This window comes from Otolemur garnettii, unplaced genomic scaffold (genome assembly GCF_000181295.1).
Source record: "Otolemur garnettii isolate 467f Iridium unplaced genomic scaffold, OtoGar3 scaffold00167, whole genome shotgun sequence".
Taxonomy (NCBI): Eukaryota; Metazoa; Chordata; class Mammalia; order Primates; family Galagidae; genus Otolemur; species Otolemur garnettii.
The window spans coordinates 1,926,522-1,949,018 of NW_003852562.1; the positions used below are offsets into that span (position 1 = coordinate 1,926,522).

The 22,497-nt window shown below is 37.6% G+C and overlaps 1 pseudogene; it reads left to right on the top strand.

Annotated features, from left to right (window-relative positions):
* Positions 1–21,018, top strand: part of LOC100954866 — a 144,130-nt pseudogene extending 123,112 nt beyond the window's left edge.
* Positions 21,019–22,497: the final 1,479 nt, after the last annotated feature.

Consider the following 22,497-nt stretch of genomic DNA (forward strand, 5'->3'; position numbering starts at 1 on the left):
TAATCAATTTAGAAATATTACTAACAGATCTTCTAATGTCTTGCCAGAACAACAGAGTTGCAATTCTCAAAAAGATCATTCACTATGGGCTTTAAATATTACCATACCAAATGTCTTTTTATTTTTTTAATGCCTTTGTCAATTCTTTTGAACTTCACTATATTCTGTTGCTTTCAGGAAACTGTTTATACATCACTCATGGACATGATATCTTATCTTTAATACAATAATATTGGTTTTGTGATACAGTGAAAAAAAATTTAAACTCCTAAAGAACAAAGGTTGAGTTTGCTCCTGTGCCTCAGTAAAATATCTGCTGACTTCTGGGAGTTCTCAGTTTTGTTTTGTTTTTTAATTTTTAATTAATTATTTGAGATGACAAATAAAAATCATGTGTACTTACAGTGTATGACTTGACGTTTTGATTTATGTATACATTGTGGAATGGCTAAATCAAGCTAGACTTGAAATTTACTCTGTTAGCAATTTTCAAGTATACAGTATGTTATCATTAACGATAGTCACCATCGTGCACAATGGATTTCTTGAACTTATTTCTCTTCTATCTGAAATTTTGTGTCCTTTAACCAGCATCTCCCCAGTTCCCTGAGAGTTCACTCTGGTAGGCAGTATTCTGGCATAGGCATTAGGTTTTTCAATTTACTGTCTAGTCTCTCTTTACTTTCATGACACCTTTAAAAAGATTAAATGAACTATGAAACAAAGTTCATTTTGAAAATCCACTTTTCCATTGAAAAAATTTTTCATATAATTTTGGGTAAAATGTATTTTACTCTGATGTAGTATCTATATGACACTTTCATTAGTGCATTTTGGTCATGTTTTAATTCCTAGCTTTGGTTCCATTTTAGATATTCTACTCCTCTGTAACCACCATACCCTGCCCCCATTATCTTTGCTGGCTGGCCCAGATCGTTTACATCTGAACTGAAAGGTCATCTTCTCAGCAAGACCAGTCCTGACCTCTCATCCTAAAAAAGAAAAAGAAAGACAAAAGAAAAAAGAAAGAAAGAAAGAGAGAGAAAAGAAGAGAGAAAGAACAGCAACCCCCTCCCCCTTGTTTTTATTCTAGTCAATCTAGGCATAGTTGTGTGCTATTTTCTTTATTAAAAAAAGAATAAATTATCTTATATCTTTTTGTCTTTGTTTACACACACTGGAATGTAAAATCCATGACAGAGAGGTACATGTCTTTCTGTTTTTAAGGCTGAAGTGCAGAGCCTGGGATAGTGCCTGTCACATTGTAAGCCTTCCCTTTTCGAATGTTAAGTGAAGGAAGGATAAAATCATGCTCCCCAAATGTCAATGAATATGAAGGGATGTGTTAGAGGTTATGGTGGAAGATGGGTTATCATAAATGGTAAACCCACCCAAGACTAGCACAGGCCTCCACTAAAATTCTATTAAAATAAATGAAGGCCTGAGGGCTTCTCTGGAATGGCAGCTGCTCTAATTTCAGAATGAGCCTGGCTTCTTATTGAGCCAACAGCCCTATCCACAATCTCTCCCCCATAGCTCATTCCTTCTATAATCCTTTTTGATGGAGTTCCTTGCTTCAGCCCAGTACAGCTGCATTTCTTTCATGGCTGGGCCAACTGCCAATGGCCCAGATAAAGGCAGAAACTAGAGTGGAATATTCTGTTCTGAGATAGCTTTACCCTTCGAGCCGCCTGAGATTATGTTATCTTCCAGGGGAACGGCAGTCTGTTCTTGTCCTGGAGGTAGAGAGGCAATTCCACACTCTAATAGCATTTCTAAAGGGCAGCGGGGGAACAAATCTTTAAGCAGCTTGGGAAGGAATCAGTCTTCTGGAATCCTGGATAGTCTAAAGCTTCCCAGTTTGTGCCACTCATCCTTTACCTACTCAGTAATAAAGTTTTCTTACTCAACACTTGAATTCCTTTTCCCAGTCAGGAAGTACCTTCCAGGATTCTCTGAATAACAATGATAGAAAAATAATTTTCTTCAGCCCTTCCTTTAGACATCTCAGTAAAGCAGTGGTCAAAGGCAACTAATTCTTGACTTCAGCAAAGCTGAAACAAAGACCATTTGAAATTGCCTAGTTGGGAAGTAACATTAGAGGGAGAGAAAGAGTGAATGAGAGAGAACGTAAGAACTAAGAATAGTGAAAACTCAGGACTGCAATTTCTCCAAGTGGCCAGGCTAGTTTAAGAAAGGTTCTCTCTGGAGTCCCTCCCTGCCTGGGGCTCTGGGGATGCCAGCAGGGAGTATAATGTGAGAAGGAGAGACCCATGCAGTGACCATGAACATAGTGTTTGACACTGAAGAGTGTTTTCAACAGTGAGTCCTTTAACGTGGTGATTCAGCCTCTCTCCATCTCTATGATATTTTAGAACAAATATTTTAAAGAAAATACAGTGTGACTATTAAAGATCCCATTTTGCAGGGACTAGGAACAAAGCCAGCCACCTCTTTCTTGGGTGTGTCAGTTGTATGACTTCAGGCTTTCCTATGGTCTGTCTCATACATTCACATTTTGGTCAAGCTTCCTGACATTCTCAGGCTGCTATTCTGGAGGGGATAAAAAGCTAATTTGAGTTTTCTGCTATTCAAGGCATTTTCCCCTTTCAAAGTTACCTTGTGTCTCCACTTCTCACAAAATGCTAGCAATCCAGATATTGTTGAGAATATTTTTAGAGAATTGACCTTTGTGGATTGTAGAATTCTTTTGGCTCCTGGAAAAATAGATTATTTTAGATGAGGGCAAAGGGCTGGTGGAAGTCTAAACCCACTACAATTCCCACTGCCAATGATTTTCATAGTCGCCTCTCTCTGGCTTCATTGTTGCAATGAATAATGTAGGGAGAAGAGAACAGACTCACTTGGTTGTTTGTCCTCATGCAAATTGATTCATAAAACTCAAGACCTCAAGGGAACATTGTGAGATAAAACCCTCCTCCATCTGCCTGCCTCCAGGGAAGAGTTCCTTCCTGTACCTTAAGACAAAGTCCACTGCATTTAACAGTCACCATAAGATGCTCTTCACTTCCTTTAGAAATACAGCCCAGTGTCTTATCAGTCCTTGCAGATGGGAGATTCTTCATAAACTCTAACATAAATGATTCCAAAACTAGGTAAAAAATGTTATTGTTTTCTGTTTACCCAAGTACCCTCAATTTCTCAAGAGAATGATTGGCATCTAGTGGGCACTAACTAAGTACCTTTTGAATAAATGAATAGATCTCTTAATAAATAAATAAATTATTCAACAGAGAAGGTGGCATGATCATTCAAGTTACCAAGTATTACAGAGAATTTATTCTGTGCATAATTGCTGTTTAGGTACTAAATCGAATTCAAAGATGTAGGAAGGGAAAAGAGCCCATTAACTCCAGATTTGATTTCTTCTTTTAACCTAATAAGGGTGTATCTATATACACAAACAATCACAATGCAAAACAGATTATCAAAAGTCTAATCCAATGCCTAATTAGATAGCATGAAAGGAAACATGTCCATTTGTGTTCTGATGGCTAAAGATGGCGTAGAGAAAAGATTACAAGGGGTTTTAAATTACTGGTAGGACTTGAAGGTTAAAGACCTTTCTGAAAAAGGTGACAACCACAGCAAAGGATTGGAGGGTAGGAAAATGCGGGACCAAACCCAGAAACGTGGCCTAGTCCAGTGTATCTTAAGAACTATGCATATTTGTGTGTGTGTGTGTGTGTGTGTGTGTGTGTGTGTCTGATGATGGTAGGGATTGAATTGGCAGAAACAGAAAAACACTGGGCAAGTTTACAGGGGTCCCTAAAGTTTGCTGGGTAGTTCAGAGCAGGGAAAAAATATTCATGTCATATAATACCATGTTGTAAGCACCATGAAATATGGAATCTTTGTCTGTTTTGTTTGCTGTTATAACTGTGGCCCCTGGAACACACCTGTCACTATATAAATATTTTAGTGAATTTGAAATACTATTACTCTGAGGATGGAAAACATAGGTCATGCTTTTGTGGAACTGTCCAGCTCCTATTTTGTTTACATTTTCTCTGACAGAGTCAACATTCTAACACGAAAAAGAAGAGTTATCAGTAAAGGATATCTTAGGTCAAGCAGTAAAATAGCATCTAGTCCCTTGGAATAATTTAAATATTTTAGGCTACTGAAAATGATATATTTGGCTCCTAAAGTAATTTCAGATATAATTTCACAACAACCGTCAATAATTTTTCTTTGAGAGTTCATGGAGAATAGCAAAGGTGATAGGAAAACGTATTGCACTGGTATTGGCCCAGCTTTTTGAAAGCAAATTCTACTGAGCAATATACTAAATTTTGGTTGCTGGCTAAGTCCAAGAATTGTAAATTATTATTAAGTGGATTATTTATAAGCACTTGGGGATGCTAATTATAGTGGTTAGGTTGTGCCATTTCTAGCTGGAAAGTGGCTTGGGAAAGATACCACGGCTAAGAGGTCACAGGGTGGTGTGTTCTAGCTACAGACTTCAAGAACAATACCTTGACAGTAAAATCAGCATGGTTGATAGTCACTGGAAATGACATGCGCCTTCTAGACTAATGGTAATAGATAAATCAGTGAGACAGTGGTCAGTTTATAATTGTGTTAAATTCTGCAAACATATTATATGGTTGTATAAACAAAGAACAATGTGTAGTTGAAGATTACCCTGAAACCATAGTTTGCAAAATGGATATATACATAGCAGCAAATAACAGAAGCTTTAGTCAGACTAATGCAAATTAGTTTCTAACACAGCTTCAAATATACAAAAATGTTTTCCATTTTTAATTGCACACAAACTTTATGGACACACTTATAATCTCCTAGCCACAAAAGTCACCATCTTACAGGGTTATTGTGAGGCTCAGATAAGTTAGTGCTTGCAGAGCTCTGGAAACAATGCCTGGTAGAAAGTAAGTATTCAACTGTTCTCTATTATTATCGCCACAGTAAGCATTAAACGTCTTTCAAATAAAATATTTATAGGAATTTTATTTCTAGTTAGAAAAAGGGGTCTTTTTCTAATCTTACATTTCAGGAATTAGAAAGTAGAAATGATCAACGGTAAAAATATTTGTTGACTTCTGTGTGTGTGGAGACATTCAAGTGACAGATGTTTAGTGCACACCCGAGCATTGCCCTAGATTCTGGACATGGGAAATAATTAAGACATTCTTTTTTTTATGGCTCTGTGATTCTTTTATTTCAGATTAATATGAGGGCACGAATCTTTAGGTTATATTGTTTTCAATTCTAACCTAAAGTTCAAGATGTAGTTGAACTCTTCACCCAGTGGGCGTGCTGAACACCCTCACATTGTGCACATTATGTGAGATCCCACCAATTACCTTCTCACTTCCTCTCTCTCTCCTCTCCCCTCCTCCTCGCTAGACTATAATTGTGTTTTATCTTTCATGTAATACTCAGTACTAATATGAAACCAATATATAAGCCACTACATGCCCACATGAAAGAATGAAGACATCTTTAAGGAACTTTATCTAGTGTGAGATCTGATACTTATAGCATACACAACACTGAAATGGTTTTGTTGCATATATTTGATTCATAACTATCTTTGTTAGAGCCTAAGCTCCTTGAGGGCTAACTGTTTCCCTTCTGTTTTTACATCTCTGACACCTGGACAACAGTGTGCCAACTAATACACACTCAGATATGAATGCTGCCTTCAAATCATATCAAAATAGACTCTGGTTATAAATACCTTGAAATGCAGAATGTGACATAACATTTTTTAAAATGCTTAGCTGGTCTCAGCAACAAAGAACTTGTGTTTTAATGCCATAAGATCAAAGAAGATCTTGAAGAATTCATAAAGTAAAAACTGGAATCCAGAGGAAGGATCACTAGACAAATAGTCTGAGCCAAAGACGGGTAAATATAAATAAGCACTGACTGTATAAAATGATTACTTATGAAGATGATTTGAGGGACAAACAAGAAAGGTGATTAAAATACAGACAGAAACAGCATGCAAGGTGATAGGAAAAGGTGTATTCTGAAGGAAGACAGAGGCATTGATCAAATTTAGACTTTGTTAGGTCAAGTATGCAAACTGAAAATTTAAAGGTAACATGTAATAATAGATTATGTAATTTCCTAGTCAGTAAAGGGTAAAAAAAAAAATGATTAAGGAAAATTCAGTGATTGATAGAAGACAGGAAAAAAAGGACAGAAAGGAAAAAAGCAGTAAGTTGCAAACCCTAAATAAGGTGGTAGAAATAAATCCCAATCACAATTTTTAAATAAAATGAGCACAGATGGCTTAAATTTACAATTAAAAGTAGAGATTTTCAGCCTGGTTTTCAAAAATCTAGGGTACATTTATTTAAAGACATAATTATATATATATAAAAAATGGGCTCAGAAAACTTGGGAAAAAGTGGGGGAAGATACACTAAGCAAATACTAAATCAAAAGGAAGTTGATACACATGTATCTATAGTAACATAAAAAAAGCATACGCTGAGACTGAAAGATATGTAAAATGTTATGAAGTCAATTATACTGTAAGCCTACATCAGTTATACTTGACATATAATCATGTATTTGTTGGTGAGGAATGACCATTTTCAGAGCAAAGATCTTGGACTTTTTGGATTTTGACACTGAGTATGAATTAAGGTCAAATATACAAATGCTAATAATAATCATAAAGAGACAATATTAATAATTTGTATCATCTTCTGTACTATCTAACTACATTTTATAAATTAAACTTTAAGCAATCTTCTGAGATAATCACTCTTATAATCTCCATTTTAAAGATGACGAAACTGAGGCTGATGGCAATTAGGAAATTCACTCAATGACATGAACTGTCTCACTTCACAATGGCACTTCTAACCATGATGCTCGTGGCAGCTGGTTTGCACAGAGACTTCTCCATAGATAGGGAAGTACCTTGAGGCCAGCTTGAAGTGGAAGTGAAGATCCCAGACACCACCTGTGGGTCATCTGAGAGTGTAGAAGGACCGGGGAGGGAAGAAACTTTTCCTTCCTGAGTCCTTTATTCAGCTGGAAAACTCAGAACCTGGAGCTGGAAAGGCTGTGAGTAGCTCCTGGGACGGAGATCACCAGTGTCAGCAGCAAACTCATTTTGTCCTGAAACATCCCTGCTATTCCTAAAGCAACAACAAATAATTGCTCTAAGGATAGGTGTGACTGGACAAGGGACACAGAATCTTCCTAGGTGGAGGAGATGCCTTCTGATTTCACAGCAGCAGAGTGGGCTAGTGGCATTTCTGGCTGTCCCTTTAACTCTGGGAGCCTGAGCACCAGAGAGCTGTCTGAATCCTTGTCTTTTCAAGACTTTGACTTTTTAGGGTTCTATAAAGGCCATTTGGAAGATTTGTCTCAGCAGCATGCCTGGGAAAGTCTGCTTCAGTTCTAATATCTTAAAAATGGATGTCTTCTGATTGGCATAAATCTATTCAGGCCCTTCTGGATTTCCCAGCACAAATGTCTAACATGCTTGGAATTATGGGCACCTCCGACAGCAGTGAGTACTGCTGAAAACATCTTGACTATCAATCATTGGGCGGGGGAGGGATTTTTAAATGCCTTGTACATCTGGCCTCCTCTCCTGACCCCATTTTTCCAGGCAAGAATCTAATGAGCCAAGCCACTGACACTTGGGAACTCTTTCAGCATTTCAATTTCTGTCTTTAGCTAGTTTCATACTGAGCCCGTGCTCAACACTTGTCTCCATCACTCCACGTCACTTGGTTCAATGTCTGTTTTACTTTCCTGTATTTTGTCTTCATAATTTATTTGAGTTGGTTGGGATGGGGAGGGGAGGCCACCTTCATTCAAACATTTGGCAAATATTTCCCTGCACCTATTTTATGACTGGCCCTGTTTGTGGTTCTGGGAGTGCAAAGGCAAACCCAGTGGTCCAGTTCCCACTGAGCCTCCTTCCAGTGGATAGTGGCAGGTGCCAAATAGGTGCTATAAGAGCTGGTGAGACAAAGTAGGATAAAGCAGATCGGGAGCTTCTGGGATGGGGAATTCTGTTTTATATTGGGCATTCAGGGAAAATCTTCCTGACATTTGGCAGGGAGAGAGAGAATAAGAGACTGAGCCATGAGAAATCTGGGAAAAGATCATTCTAAGCAAAGACAAGAAAGAAATATCAAGGTGCTAAGGCAGGAACTTGCCTGGCATTTATCAGACAAGGATAGGGAGGCTGATTGAGATAGTAGAGGTTGAAGTCTAAGAGGAAGACAAGCCCAGCAGGTCTGGGGAGAGGGAGGGCGGGACATGTAGAATAAGGGAACCGTGCTAGAACCATAGCATTTTGATTTTTAACTTTGACCTTGTTTCCAAGATCAATTTTCTATAAACCTCAGTTTCTTCATCTTTGATTTTTGCCCTTTAATGAAATTCAAAACCACTGCAGTGTTTGAGTAGAGAAGGAACAAGATCTGACTTAGCTCTAAAAGATTCCTCTATCTATGGCTCAGCAATGTTTACACCCGCCACGGGATGAAACATACTGTTTTATGTACAGAAAGTTGATTAAATAAATACATCAAACCAACAGGGAAGACTAATTTTCTAGGATCATTTCTCTGCAGCCTGATTCTGGATTACCAGCAACATGTACAGTGTACCCAAATACTTATTATTGACATAAGGAAGGAGTAAACATCTAAACCAAAATGACAGAGTCTGATTCTTCCATTTTTTTAGTCCCTCATTCCTTAATTATCATGCAAACTGTCCTGGAAGACAGTAAAGTGTATTTAAGCTGAATGAAAGAGATGGCATCAAGTTATGAAGGCATGTGTTCAGTTATCTTTGAAACAGGATGTTAAATCTGGGGTGAATCATAATTAGCTCAAAAAATAAATGATTAACTTCAACATATACCTGAAAATAAATAAAACCTTTTCTATTAATGACCATCAATTTTGAAAATATGATTGTTCATCATTACATCCAATTTGAAACACAACTAGAAAATGATTTTTCTTTCTGTTGCCTAAATCAGATGTTATATCATCTTTTTGTTTTCTGACTTTTTGATAATTTTTTATTCATGTGCACTGAGGAAGTTCATTGGAGCAAAAGGTGAAATGCGTTCTCCATAAGTTGTTAGTAGACTGAGATGCTTTCATTGCCCTGCAGGGGAAGGGAAGTTTTGGTGGCAGAATGTTTTTCTCCACGTTCCTATTTTCTCAAAATATTTTATTTTAATTAATTTAGGTCCACACCTACTGATTGACATATTTTGAATCTTTAGCCATTTTACATTACAGTGTGGTCATAGGTAGAACATTAATGAACAGGGCAGTTGTGGAGATCCAGCAGTCTAGTGATCTGAGAAAGAAATTTTAAAACAAGAAACATTCCATTAGAGTTCAAGATGGCTTGTCCAAAAACACACTGCCAATAAACTGTGAAGGGCAAACAACAGCCTGTTGGCACCCAGAAGAAAGCGTTAAGGTTAGTAAAATTGCTGACTGAGCTAAAAAGAATCAAAGGGATTACAGGGAATGAAAGCTTTTTCAAATACATTGGAAAAAAAAAAAAAAAACAAAAACAAACAGAGAGAGATGCCAGAAAGTAGGACTGCAAACGAATAAGGAGGGAGAAATCTATGCTAACTAAAGTGGCTCAAGACTGAACTGCTTCTAACAATCTGTGTCTCACAAGGCGAACACACTTTGGGCAATTGGGACGTAATGAAGACCTGGTTTATTAGAAAATGATTTCGGCAGCTGATGCCATTTCTGCATGCTAAGGGAAAGAACTTAGAATCCTCAAACATGCCGGCTGCTATCTGTACTAAAATGTCTATAAAGTAATTTCCCATCTACACTGCTACCTTTATCTAGGAGTGAAACTTAATTTTTGCCCTCAGATCCGAAATACCTCAGGAAGTTAAAAAAATCAAGTGGAATGTGTGAAGTCTCAAAGGACTGATAAAAATACTGGGCTATTGAGGCTGTGAGTTTTAATCCTGCACTTGCCGCCTGCCTCCTTGGAGTTGCTGTAGCCTCTGTACACATCTGTTTTCTGATGCATTGAAAGAATGACTGTACTCGCTTATAAAAATATATGGCTCAAGAGAATTTAGCATGTGTCATAAATGTAAAGTGTTTGTGAAAGATACAATCAGGAAAAATAATGGATTTCAGTCAATAAGGATTAGATTATCAAGTTCAGTAATAACCCACAGAGTCAATGTGGGTAAATGGCTAAGGGCAGACAAACTACCTCGGTTTGAACTACTATTTACTGCCTGTGTAGCCCAGGGTAAATGATTTCCTTGCTCTGGGCCATCTTGTCCTCATTTGTAAAATTAGATAAGGCAAGATATGCCATGCCCAATAATCCTGGTTATAATTATCAGAGCAAAATCTCCCTGTATTCGAAGACAGAATGTGAGAGTTCCAACACTACATTATGGAAGTGAGAATAAAGTGAGCTTGAAACAGTTGTACCTCAAGCATATTTTTAAGGCTATAGTAACTTTAAATAGGAGCTGAATCAGTGTAATCTGAACAATGAATGTTGCAGAACCTGACATGTGTCCACAGCCCTCAAAGGTAAAGATTAAGCACTGAACTTTGCCTTATAAAGAAGAATAACTGGGAAGAGCAATTAAGACAGAAAAATTGCAATCCTGTTTGGCAATGACAAGGTGGACCATGAACTCATAATGCTCATTAAGACCTTGCATAATGCAAGGGTACATGTTGGATTTATTAGTATAGAGTATAAATGTCTTAACACAATAACTAAGTAACCAAGATGAGGTATATATTAACCAGTGTGATGTAAGCATTCATAATTCTATATGAAATCAGCACATCATATCCCATAAATGTATTAATGTACACATGATCTATGTGTTTATGATTTAATTAAAAAAAGACCTTGGGGAGTTATCTAAGAGTTGGGTGTTGATGTAATTCATACTGAAGGCATTAGAGGTGTGTATTTGTCTTCCCCACACTTGCACATGCAGGAAGATGGTGCTAGATGCCTTTCATAATAATCAATTTACTTGCCTACAGGCACTCAATGTAAGGGACTGAGTAAGACTCTGATGGTGGCCATGATTCATATACTCTGTGGTTGGGGAAATCCCTCAAAAGGTGCTAGAAAGAAGAGTCCTTGCCACTGAGAACAGGAACCTTTGATAGCCCCAGATATTGAGGGTCTACCCTGGAAGGTCTAGAGACCAGCACAACTTAAGAAAAGTGCAAATTAAAATTGGACCAGGAGCAATTATTCTTTCATTCATTCAACATGTATTTATTGAAATTCTATAGGCACTGCTCTAGGCATCTGTAAACAGGGAACAAAATAGATATAGGTCCCTGCTTTGATGAAGCTGACTTTCCATTGATGGTGGGGGTGGGAGAGACATCAGGCAATAAATAATAACATGATCGTCTTATTTGTTCCTGAGAGATTTTATGGTATTTTAATTTATGGCAGAGACTGAGTGATGACATAGGCTAATACCCTTGAAAGAAGAATTTATTACGTACATTTTCTGAGAGGAGGATGCATGCCACACTATGAAGGGCAGCACTGGGAAGCACCTGTGTTGACCAAGAGGCAGAAAAGAGTGAAGGGAAGGACTAGGCCACATCCTTTATTGCGGCTTCTGGGAGAAAGCCAAGCCATAGTATGCATTTAGGATTTCTTTCATATATGCTAGTTTGAATAATTCTACTGGGATTTGGAGGAAATGGTCTTTTACTTTTAAGGTACCTATCTGTTTTTTTGGTTTAGGGAAGGGGCATATTTCTGATGATGTATGAGAGTTTGGCAAAGGAGATTATTGGGGATGTAGATAGACTAGTTTGCGTGTGAAGGCATGATTTGGAGATCCTTTTGCTATCCCTAAAAATCACTCATCCTTTTTAGACACAGTCTCTTTTTAATCAGTGAGGCCACAAATGACACAAGGATGTTGGTACATTCTGTATCAAGAATACAGAAAATATGAAAATATGGTTAGTACAATTGGACCTGTGATGAATGGATGTCAAATAGACATATATGGAAACTAAGAAAACATAGAACAATGATAAATAAGAATTCCTAGCATGTTATAAGACTGATAAATCAAAAAAATGGAGTTGGATGTGGGTCTCGGTGAATGCAGGTGGGTGGGGTAAGAATCGATTGCAGTCTTAAATAGCATGATCAAGGGACATCTAATCTTGTTGCAAGGATGGATGTTAAAGAAAGACTTGAGTCAAGACTTGCTTCTAACAGCAAAAATACACTACTGGGACTTGATCAAACTAAAGAGCTTCTGCACAGCCAAGAACACAGTAAGTAACGCAAGCAGACAGCCCTCAGCATGGGAGAAGATATTTGCAGGTTATGTCTCCGACAAAGGTTTAATATCCAGAATCCATAGAGAACTCAAATGTATTAGCAAGAAGAGAATGAGTGATCCCATCTCTGGGTGGGCAAGGGACTTGAAGAGAAATTTCTCTAAAGAAGATAGGTGCATGGCCTTCAGACATATGAAAAAATGCTCACCATCGTTAATCATCAGAGAAATGCAAATCAAAATTATTTTGAGATATCTTACCTAATTCCAGTAAGATTAGCCCATATCACAAAATCCCCAAACCAGAGATGCTGGCATGGATGTAGAGAAAGGGAACACTTCTACACTGCTGGTGGGAATGCAAATTAATATATTCCTTTTGGAAAGACATCTGGAGAACACTTAGAGAACTAAAAATAGACCTACCATTTGATCCTGGAATTCCTTTATTAGGTATATATCCAGAAGACCAAAAACTACTTTACAACAAAGATATTTGTATCAGAATGTTTATTGCAGCCCAATTCATAATTGCCAGGTCATGGAAGAAACCCAAATGCCCATCAATCCACGAATGGATCAATAAACTGTGGTATATGTACACCATGGAATACTATGCAGCCATAAAGAAAGATGGAGACTTTACCTCTTTCATGTTTACATGAATGGAGCTGGAAAATGCTCTTAGCAAAGTATCACAAGAATGGAAGAAAAAGTATCCAATGTACACAACCCTATTATGAAACTAATTTATAGCTTTCATATGAAATTACAATGGCTTCTAGGTGTTCAAGTGAAAGGAAGAGTTACATGTCTTGTAAGTCAAAAACGAGACTAAGTTCAGTGAGGAAGAAATGTCAAAAGCTGAGATAGGTCAGTAGCTTAAATGTTTGCATCAATTAAGCAAGTTGCGAGTGGAAAGAAAAAATTCTTGAAGGAAATAAAATATGCTACACCAGTGAGTAATAAAAAAACTTAAAATGGCCTTACTGGTGATATGGAAAAAGTTTTAGTCTTCTGGATATAAAATCAAACCAGCCACAATATTCCAGGGTATAGATATAATTCTATGAAGCTTTAAGGAGATGAGGAAACTGTAGAAGAAAAAGTCTGAAGCTAGCAGAAGTTGGTTCATGAGGCTTAGGGAAAGAAGTAATCTTTATAACATAAAAGTGTGAAGTGAAGCAGCAAGTGGAGTGCTGACGGAGAAGCGGGAGCAAATTATCCAGATCCAGCCAAGGTAACTGATGAAGGTAGCTGCACTAAACAACAGATTTTTAATGTACACAAAAGAGCCTTCTATTGAAAGAAGATGCCACCTAGGACTTTTATAGTTAGAGAAGTCAATTCCTGGCTTCAAAGCCTCAAAAGATTGGCTGACACTCTTGTTACAAACTAATACACCTGGTGACTTGAAGTTGAAACCAACGCTCATTTATCTTTCTAAAAATTCTAGGACCCTTAAGAATTATGCTCAGTCTGCTCTGGCTGTCTTCTAAAAATAAAGTAAGAAAGCCTAGGTGACAGAGCATCTGTTTGCAGCATGATTTACTGAATATTTTTAAGGCCACTGTTAAGACTTACTGCTCAGAAAAAAAGATTCTTTCAAAATACTGCTCACTGACAATGCACCTTGTCACCCAACAGCTCTGATGGAGAGGTACAGGGAGATGAATATATTTTTCATGTCTGACAGCAAAACTTCCATTCTTTAGCCATGGATCAAGGAATAATTTTGACTTTCAAGTCTTGTTACTTAAGAAATACATTTTGTAAGGCTATAGCTGCCATAGATAGTGATTGTTCTAATAGATCGGGGCAAAGTAAATTGAAAACCTGTTGGAAAAATTCATCATTCTAGGTACCATTAAGAACATTCATAATTCACAGAATGAAGTCGAAATATCAACATTAGTAGGAGTTTGAAAAAGCTGATTCTAACCTTCATGAATGGCTTTGAGAGTTTCAAGACCTTAGCAGAGGAAATAACTACAGATGTGGTGGAAATAAGAGAACTAGAAGTAGAAATGGAGCCTGAGAATGGATGAAGCATTGCTTCTTATGGGAGATCAAAGAACATGGTTTCTTAAGGTGGAGTCTACTCCTGGAGAAGATGCCACGGATGTTATCAAAACGACAAACCAAGGACTTAGAATTTTACATAAACTTAGTTGATGAAGTAGCTGTAGGTTTTGAGAGGATGGATTCCAATTTTGAATGAAGTTCTACTGTAGATAACATGCTATCAAACAGCACCGCATGCTACTGAGAAATCCTGGATCTATCATGAAAGGAAGAGTCAAATGCAGCAAACTTAATTGTTGTGTTATTTTAAGAAATTGCCAGAACCATTCCAACTTTCAGTGGCCATTAATGTTGAGGCAAGATTCCCCACCAACAAAAGAATTGCTGTAGGCTCAGATGATTGTTACCACTTTTTTTTTAAGCTATAAAGTATTTTTAAATTAAGGTACATGCATTTTTTTTAGACATCATACTATTGCATACTGATAGACTACAGTAGTTCAAACACAACTTTTGTATGTATTGGGAAACCAAAAAAATTTTTTATTTGACTCACTTTATGCAATATTTGCTTTACTATAGTGTTCTAGAACTGAACCAACAATATCTTGAAGGTATGCCCGTATCTAATTCAACTGGAGCTACAGTGTTAAGAAAACCTGTATAGGGGGTTTGATTTAGTTAGAGAAGTCAGAAAAGGTTTGGGGTGAGATCTGTAAAATAGGTGTTAATGAGGCAGAGGAGGAAGAGGTTTTTCTTGGTAGGGAAAAAACAAACAAACAAACAAACCAAAAACCCAGACTGTGCAATCCCTGAGATAGAGATGGAAGAACTTTTAGAAGTAGGAGGCAGATGGAGAGACCACAGTGGCCCACAGGGCAGGTGAGGCTGGTGGGTGTGCGTACATGGTGGGGGAACCCAGGGAACAGGCACAACATTTTAGGCCTCATGAAGCAGTCAGGCAGGTTCACAGAGCAATAAACAGCAAAGGAAGGACTTTAAGCTGAAGTATCACATGACCCTATTTGGCTTTGAGAATATATGCAGGTAGAACTGTGAGCAGCCTAGATGCTACATGAGAGCTGATGAGTGATTGGAGCAGGACGGTTGTGATGCAAAGAAAGAAGAGGAAGAATGGTTCTGATGGACTCAATATAGGAGTGAGGAAAAACCAGTCATCCAGGGTGACTGCTGGGCCTCTGGCCTGAGCAGGTGGCAGGATGTGGTGCTGTTCATTGAGTTGGGAGCACTGGAAGAGAATCTGCCCTTATGGGCACAATCATGGAATTGATTTGAGAGGTAATGTAGTTGAAATTCCTTTGAGACACGCATGTGTAGAGTTCAATTACGCTGTAAGCTATATGGGTCAAACTTTTGAGGAGAAATATAGCCTCAAGAAGTATGGATAGATCCAGAGTGTCTGACCCCTGATGAAACTGTTTAGACCTGATTAAAACTCCTTTTCCAGATCCAAACTCTGAGCCTGTCATGCCAACCCAGGAAACCCAACTGAGTCTCAGACTTTCTGTCCACTACATGAAATATCCCATGGAAAAAAACCCTCTATTGATGCTGGCAAGAACAAAGCCTGGGAGCCATGGAGTGAACCCTCATTTCTTTTATTTGAAGGTCATTTACAGATGAGAAGGAATAAGGAATGTCTTCCCTTCCCTACTAATGGCTTGAACATCCTCAGCTTTTAGAATTGTGAAGACACTCATTGCTTGCCTCTCTGCTTCCTACTGGGGGTGGGGGGGACAGCACAGGCTGGCCATTAAGACAAACTATAGACTTCATAAGCAGACGAGACCTGGTTCAAATCTCAAGTCTGCAAGTAATTTAACTACTTTAAGCTTTGGTTTCTTTTTCATAAGATGGAAGTGATCATATAGAACTTAATAGTTTGAAGGATTAAAGAAGAGAATATAGGCAATATACTTTAGCACTATAGAAACCTAATATATGCTTAATAAATGAAAATCATGACCTTACTTAGTCTTAATCATGTATTCTGATTTTACAATATGCTCATTCAATCTGAAAATTGCCACCACTGTATAATTGTGGTGCTGATGCAAAAAAAAAAGAAAAAAAATATATATATATATCAATTTTATCCCTCACCATGAATTTTATGAAAGAGAAAGAAGGGAAAAGCACGTATGGGAGTCTGAATTTTTATTTACAGATGTGCTGTTCTCAGAGTCTCATGCATACAGTGTGTGCTACGTGTATGCGTCCTTCTGCACATGAAGTTCATGGTTACAGGTTACAGGATCCCTCCAAAGGAGCCACTTTGATGTGGCTCACCAGGGAGCACCTTTAGTGGGAAGTTGATTACAGGATCATCAAGCTCTAGATTTTTTGATGCCTCTTTTATAAAATCCAAGCTCAGGACTTTTCATTTAACTTGTTTTTTTCATCTTAAAGACAATAATTTTAGGAACTGACTTCTAGTAGTGTCAGAATCTGTTCATTTTTGTTTTACTCTGTCATTTTTATTTATTTATTTATTTTTGAGACAAAGTCTCACTCTGTTGCCCAGGCTATTGTGCCTGGTGTCAGTCTACCCCACAGCAATCTCAAATACCTGCGCTCAAGCAATCTTCTTGCCTTGGCCTTTCAAGTGGTTGGGACTACAGGCACCTGCTATAATGCCTGGCCAATACTTCTATTTTTAGTAGAGATGGGGTCTCACTGTTGCTCAGGCTGTTCTCGAACTCCTGAACTCAAGTAATTCTCCCACCTTGATCTCCCAGGGGTTGACTTTATTAATCAGTGCTCAGCAAATGATGGGATATGGTTGATCTTTGGGAATCTCCTGAGCCATGTGCAAGATAGTACCAATGTTTGTCATTCCCACTTTCCTAATTGGATTTCAATTTCTAAAACCCATATATTAAGTCATATTTTTAGCAATCTCTGAAAAATCATTCATTAATTGCTTTTTCAATCTGTTGTTGTTGATTATTAGCATTGGTACAACTGTTAAATCATTATTCTCCATTACTATTAGAATGATTATTCTAATAATTGGTAACTTGCTACAAAGGTAACTGTTCTTCTTAACTTTGCTCTGGTGTTGGAGATCAATGATCACTGACTGCTATCACTCACCTGATAAAATTAGTATTTAAATGGCCCCTGTGACAATTGGGTCTAGATTGCACAATGATACAAAATCATTTGTCTTTTAACATAGTCTTCTTTGTAGAAGCTCTAATTAATTAGGTATCATCTTTTGGGGAGGAGACACATATAATGTTTTTCTATTGATTTAAATATTATTTTAAGCCAAAAAAATCCTTCTTTCTCACACCTATTGACTGGTTATGAATAGCTGTTTTATGTCCTTTTCTCACATTTGCTTGTTCTTCACAAAGCAGCCGTTGTATAACTTAATGTGTGCCCACAAGAGTAGAAAAGCAGACTCCTTAGTCTTTTTCTGAAGTTGCTAGCCCCAATTTGGGGTTAGAACTCCCTAATATTCAATCTCCTTACCCACTCCAGGCCTTGTCAATGAATAGAAATGAGAACACCAGTTCTTCCAACCTCTGAGACTTGCGGAGGATAGTTACTAAGAAGATACAAACTTTGGAAACTGTGACGTGTTTGAACAACTATAAGTTATTATTAGTTACCTTTCTTAGTACATTAGTAAATATATCAGGAATTTAAATCACACACACACACAAATCAATGTAATCACCACATGTTTTGTAAGTCCTTCTCTAATTATCTGTGTTGTCTCCCTTTGATTATTTTCTTCCATTGCTTCTACTGTAGACACAAATGCAATGATAGAGCACAAGGGTCTTTGTGGAATATACATGCATGAATTCTGTTGTAGTTTCCCATGAAAGCTTAACTACAAAGAAATTTAGAGAAGGAAAATCTGTCCTGTTATACTCTTTCTAATCTAGATTTCTAAACTAGCCATTGACTTATGCTGGTTATTTCCATCCTCTTTTCTGGAGGCCATGGGCCTATGGACTAGAATTTTCCCAGCAATTGGTCTTCCAAGCACAGACACTTTTCTAGTGTGATATTGCCAATGATTCAAGAAAAATGCTCACAATCACTGATAAATTTTTTAAAAATTCTCTTTTTCATTCATCTTTCCTCATGGGCCTTATTTATACCAGCTCCTCATAGTAATGCCTTATATTTGGATAATGCTGAACACACTCTCTCCAGTACAGAGTATTAGTGAATTGGAACCTCAAAACAACCAACTAACATGGTGTGTAAGCCAGGAATGGCTATCAGCATTTTAGTTTTGTAAATGAAGAATCTCAGTTTTGTTATTCTGCCAGTAACTGGCTGAATAAGGGATTGAGACCCTTGTTGCTGACCTCAAAATTATGTTTTCATTGGATATATCATTGGGTAAGATACTTCAATTCCTCTTATTTCACTTTCCTTATTTGTAAAAATAAGTGAGCAGATTTGATGATTTCTAAAGCTTTTTTTAGTGCTGTTATGTTTAAGTTTGGGTTCCATGTCATAAAATTATTTATCGTGCTCCCATGTATGGTGATATAAAGACAGTTAAAAGGAACTTTGCTGACTTTGAATAGTTTATAATCTAGCTGAGGGGTAGCAGATGCTAATGAAAAGATAAATGAATATTCAAGGTCCTAAATCCTACATGATTGACTCACAAAAATAAGTGCTACAGGAGATGAAGAAAAATCATTATTTCTCCAAACTATTGGCAAATGGATTTACATCTAGACCTTGGAATTTCAAAGCAGGGGAGAAGGTCCTTACCTTAACACTGACAAAGGGCCAACATAAAGAGGAGGAGAACAAAAATTGTGTCTATTGATAAAAGGAACAAATTGAAGTAAAAAAAGTCAATAGAAAAGAAAAAAATATTTATGGAGTTGTAGGAGTAGTGCTTGTTCAGTTTATACAGTATAGACTGTATGAAGAAAATCTATAATAAAAACCTCAAATGATTTTTCACTTGCTTTGGAGTTCTGTATTATTTGAGAATTGTAATGAAAATAAAAATCAAAGCAAAGACTTGGGAAGACAGAAATATGCAGGATAACAGACAATTTGTTTGAGGGAATAGCTTTTAGGGCTGAAACATGTCTGTGTTTTTTTTTCCCTGAGTTTAATGCTTTTAAACATGGCACCCTGTGAGTTACCATGACAACCTGTGGTTATCATCTTTTGAAGGGTAAGGCTACAGATCCCAGCTCAAAGTATTGTCCACACACTTTGAGAAAAAGCTTGTTGATGCACTGTAGATAGACTGAGCAAAACATGTAACAGCTGATGCTCTTACGGTCCATCTCTTTGAAATACTATTAGTGTGTTTGAAGATGTTTTTATAGTGTTGAAGGACAATCTCTGTCTCAGTTCATCTTAGCTTTAAAATAGAAAGCCTACTTCATTTTCAGTTATTTATCAAACATCTTTCAAGACAAGACAAAAATAGATGCTAAAACTCATTTCCTGTTTTCATGTATCTATCTATCTATCTATATATTTTTTTTTGAGACAGAGTCTCACTTTGTCACTCTTGGTAGAGTGCCATGGTGTCACAGTTCACAGCTCACAGCAACCTCAAACTCTGGGGCTCAAGTGATCTCTTACCTCAGCCTTCCGAGTAGCTGGGACTCCAAGCTTGCACCGCACACTGTTTTTTGGGGTCTCTCTCTTGTTCAGGTTGGTCTCCAACTCCTGAGCTCAGGCAATGCATCCTCCTTGGCCTCCCAAGTGCTGGGATTAGAGGTGTGAGTGACCGTACCTGACCTTCACATATCTTTTAAAAGGAAGAAAAGACTCAAGCGTGGTTGGTGGTAATGTAATTTGGGAGTCGTTCTTTGTCCTTGGAGGTGTGTTTCATTAGGATACTATCCGTAGTCATAAAGACGGACAAAGGAGAATGTTGGAAGGTACAACAGAGGTCTCCAGAGCAGGGTTTTTGGTACAGGTGTGACCTGGGGCAGCAATAGGGCAGCTCTCAGCAGTCACAGAGGTAGCACTTCAAGTCTGGCAGAGTCCCTAGCCAGGGAAATGATTCTGTTAAACATGTTTTCACTAACTGAACAATGCGGTGGGAAACTGAGATTCTTTTTTGAGTAATTGAAAACAAGTATCTTCAACTAGTTCAGGCAAATTAAACCTTAAAAAGGAAACATTTCGAAAGGGATTCATGTTAATGATGCAGTGTGATTATTTTCGAAGCAATCTCAGGTGTTCGGTTATTCCGAGGGAGCTAAGGGCTAGCTGGGCTGAGGCCCACATTTCACCCAGCAACTAGCTCAGCTCCAGAAGCTCCATCCCAGTGCTCACCGGTCCCACAGCCTGGGTCTCTGAGCTCGCCTGCATCTATTCGGCTCTCATGCTGCACGATGATGAGGTGAGTGTTAGGGAAGAAGAGAGCAATGCCCTCGTTAAAGCAGCTGGTGTAAACTTTGTACCTTTTTGGCCTGGCTTGTTTGCCAAAGCCCTGGCCAATGTGGACACTGGGAGCCTCATCTGCAGTGTAGGGGCTGGTGGGCCTGCTCCAGCAGCTGGTGCTGCACCAGCAAGAGGTCCTGCCCCTCCGCTGCTGCCGCCCCTCTGAGGAGAAGAAAGTGGAAACAAAGAAAGAAGAATCTGAGGAGTCTGATGATGGCATAGGCTTTGGTCTTTTTGACTAAATCTCTTTTATAACATGTTCAATAAAAAATGGAAATCTTAGCAAACAAAAACAAAACAAAAAAAGACTCAGACTGAGGATTTACATAGGTGATAATCAAGTGGAGTGAGAGTGGAGTTTGAGTTTTTTCAGTTTCATTATATGCCACAACTCTGGTTTATGAGACATTTGTCTGCATCTGTGTGGGCATACTTGGATTTTGGACTTTACATGGACCATTCAACCTAGACAGACCAGGAGCACTAAGGGGCTATGTTCATAGTCACTGATGGTTCACTACGTTACCTCAGAGGCCTGGTGTTGTGTAGTTGACAACAGTAATAATCCCATGCCCTAAGTATTACTCAAATTAATTTGGTGAATGTGAGATAATTTGTCATGATTTTCAGTGAGATTTTTGGTCATTACAGCTGTTGTTATTTCACCATAAAGATCAAACTGTGTAAAAGTCGAGTATCCAATATGTTTATTTGTAAAAATAATCTTAAGTATACATTGCATAATAGTTCTACAAGAACTTAATGAAAGTAGGTGACTAGCCATATTATGTTATAATTAATGAAGAGGAAAGGGCTTGTTAAGTTGTTTAATGTGACTGTTGAAGTAATTGAGCCTACTTTAATGGGCTTTGGTGTTATCTTAGCATAAATTGATGTTTATAAAAGGGAATGGCAATTATGTATTTTTCTTAGGAGAATTCACTTAACAAGTGTTTTTTCACAAATAAATTACCTTCATGAGGCCAGAGTAAGATTGTGCTCACCCAAGTAAGTGAAGAAAAGCTTAGTAGTCCACATTCCATTTCAAAACTTTTTGCCACTGAAAAAGGTACAGATATTGAATAAGTAAAAAGAATTCATTTGAAATAATTTCCAAAGTTCAACCTAGCAGGAGTTATCATACCAAATTGTCATAAAACAGAGTAGTATTAGGCAAGATAAAACTAATAGCCCAGAATCATTCTCTCTCTTTAAAAAAAAATTTCTTTCTGTCTCTCTAATGATACTTGGAAACAACAATTTGATATAATAGAATCATTTTGTGTAAGTGACCTGACCTAACAGTTGAAGAAAAAAGGATAGAATGAGATATTGACAGTTCATTCAGTTAAAGTCTTACTTTGAATTCTAATAGGAAACATGATTTTTACCTTGTCTCTCTTTGTACATATTCATGAGAAGTATCACTTGCAATCATAAAGTGTGCGAGCAGTACATTTGCATTGGAAAACTGAACAGTTCTATCCTTGTGAGAATTGACAAATTAACAAATGTCACTTATGAAAAGAAGAGTGAGTTAGGAGTTAACAGGGAAGAGTGGTGGCGCTAAGTTTGAAAAGATCTAAGTTAAATATTTTTCTTAATAAAAGGAATAGCGCATACTTGTATTGCTTGTATTGAACATGTGTTGTTTATTCCCCTCCTTCTTGACGATAGCTTGGATTTTTATTTGGAAATCTATATCTCCCTTACTTCTTCTT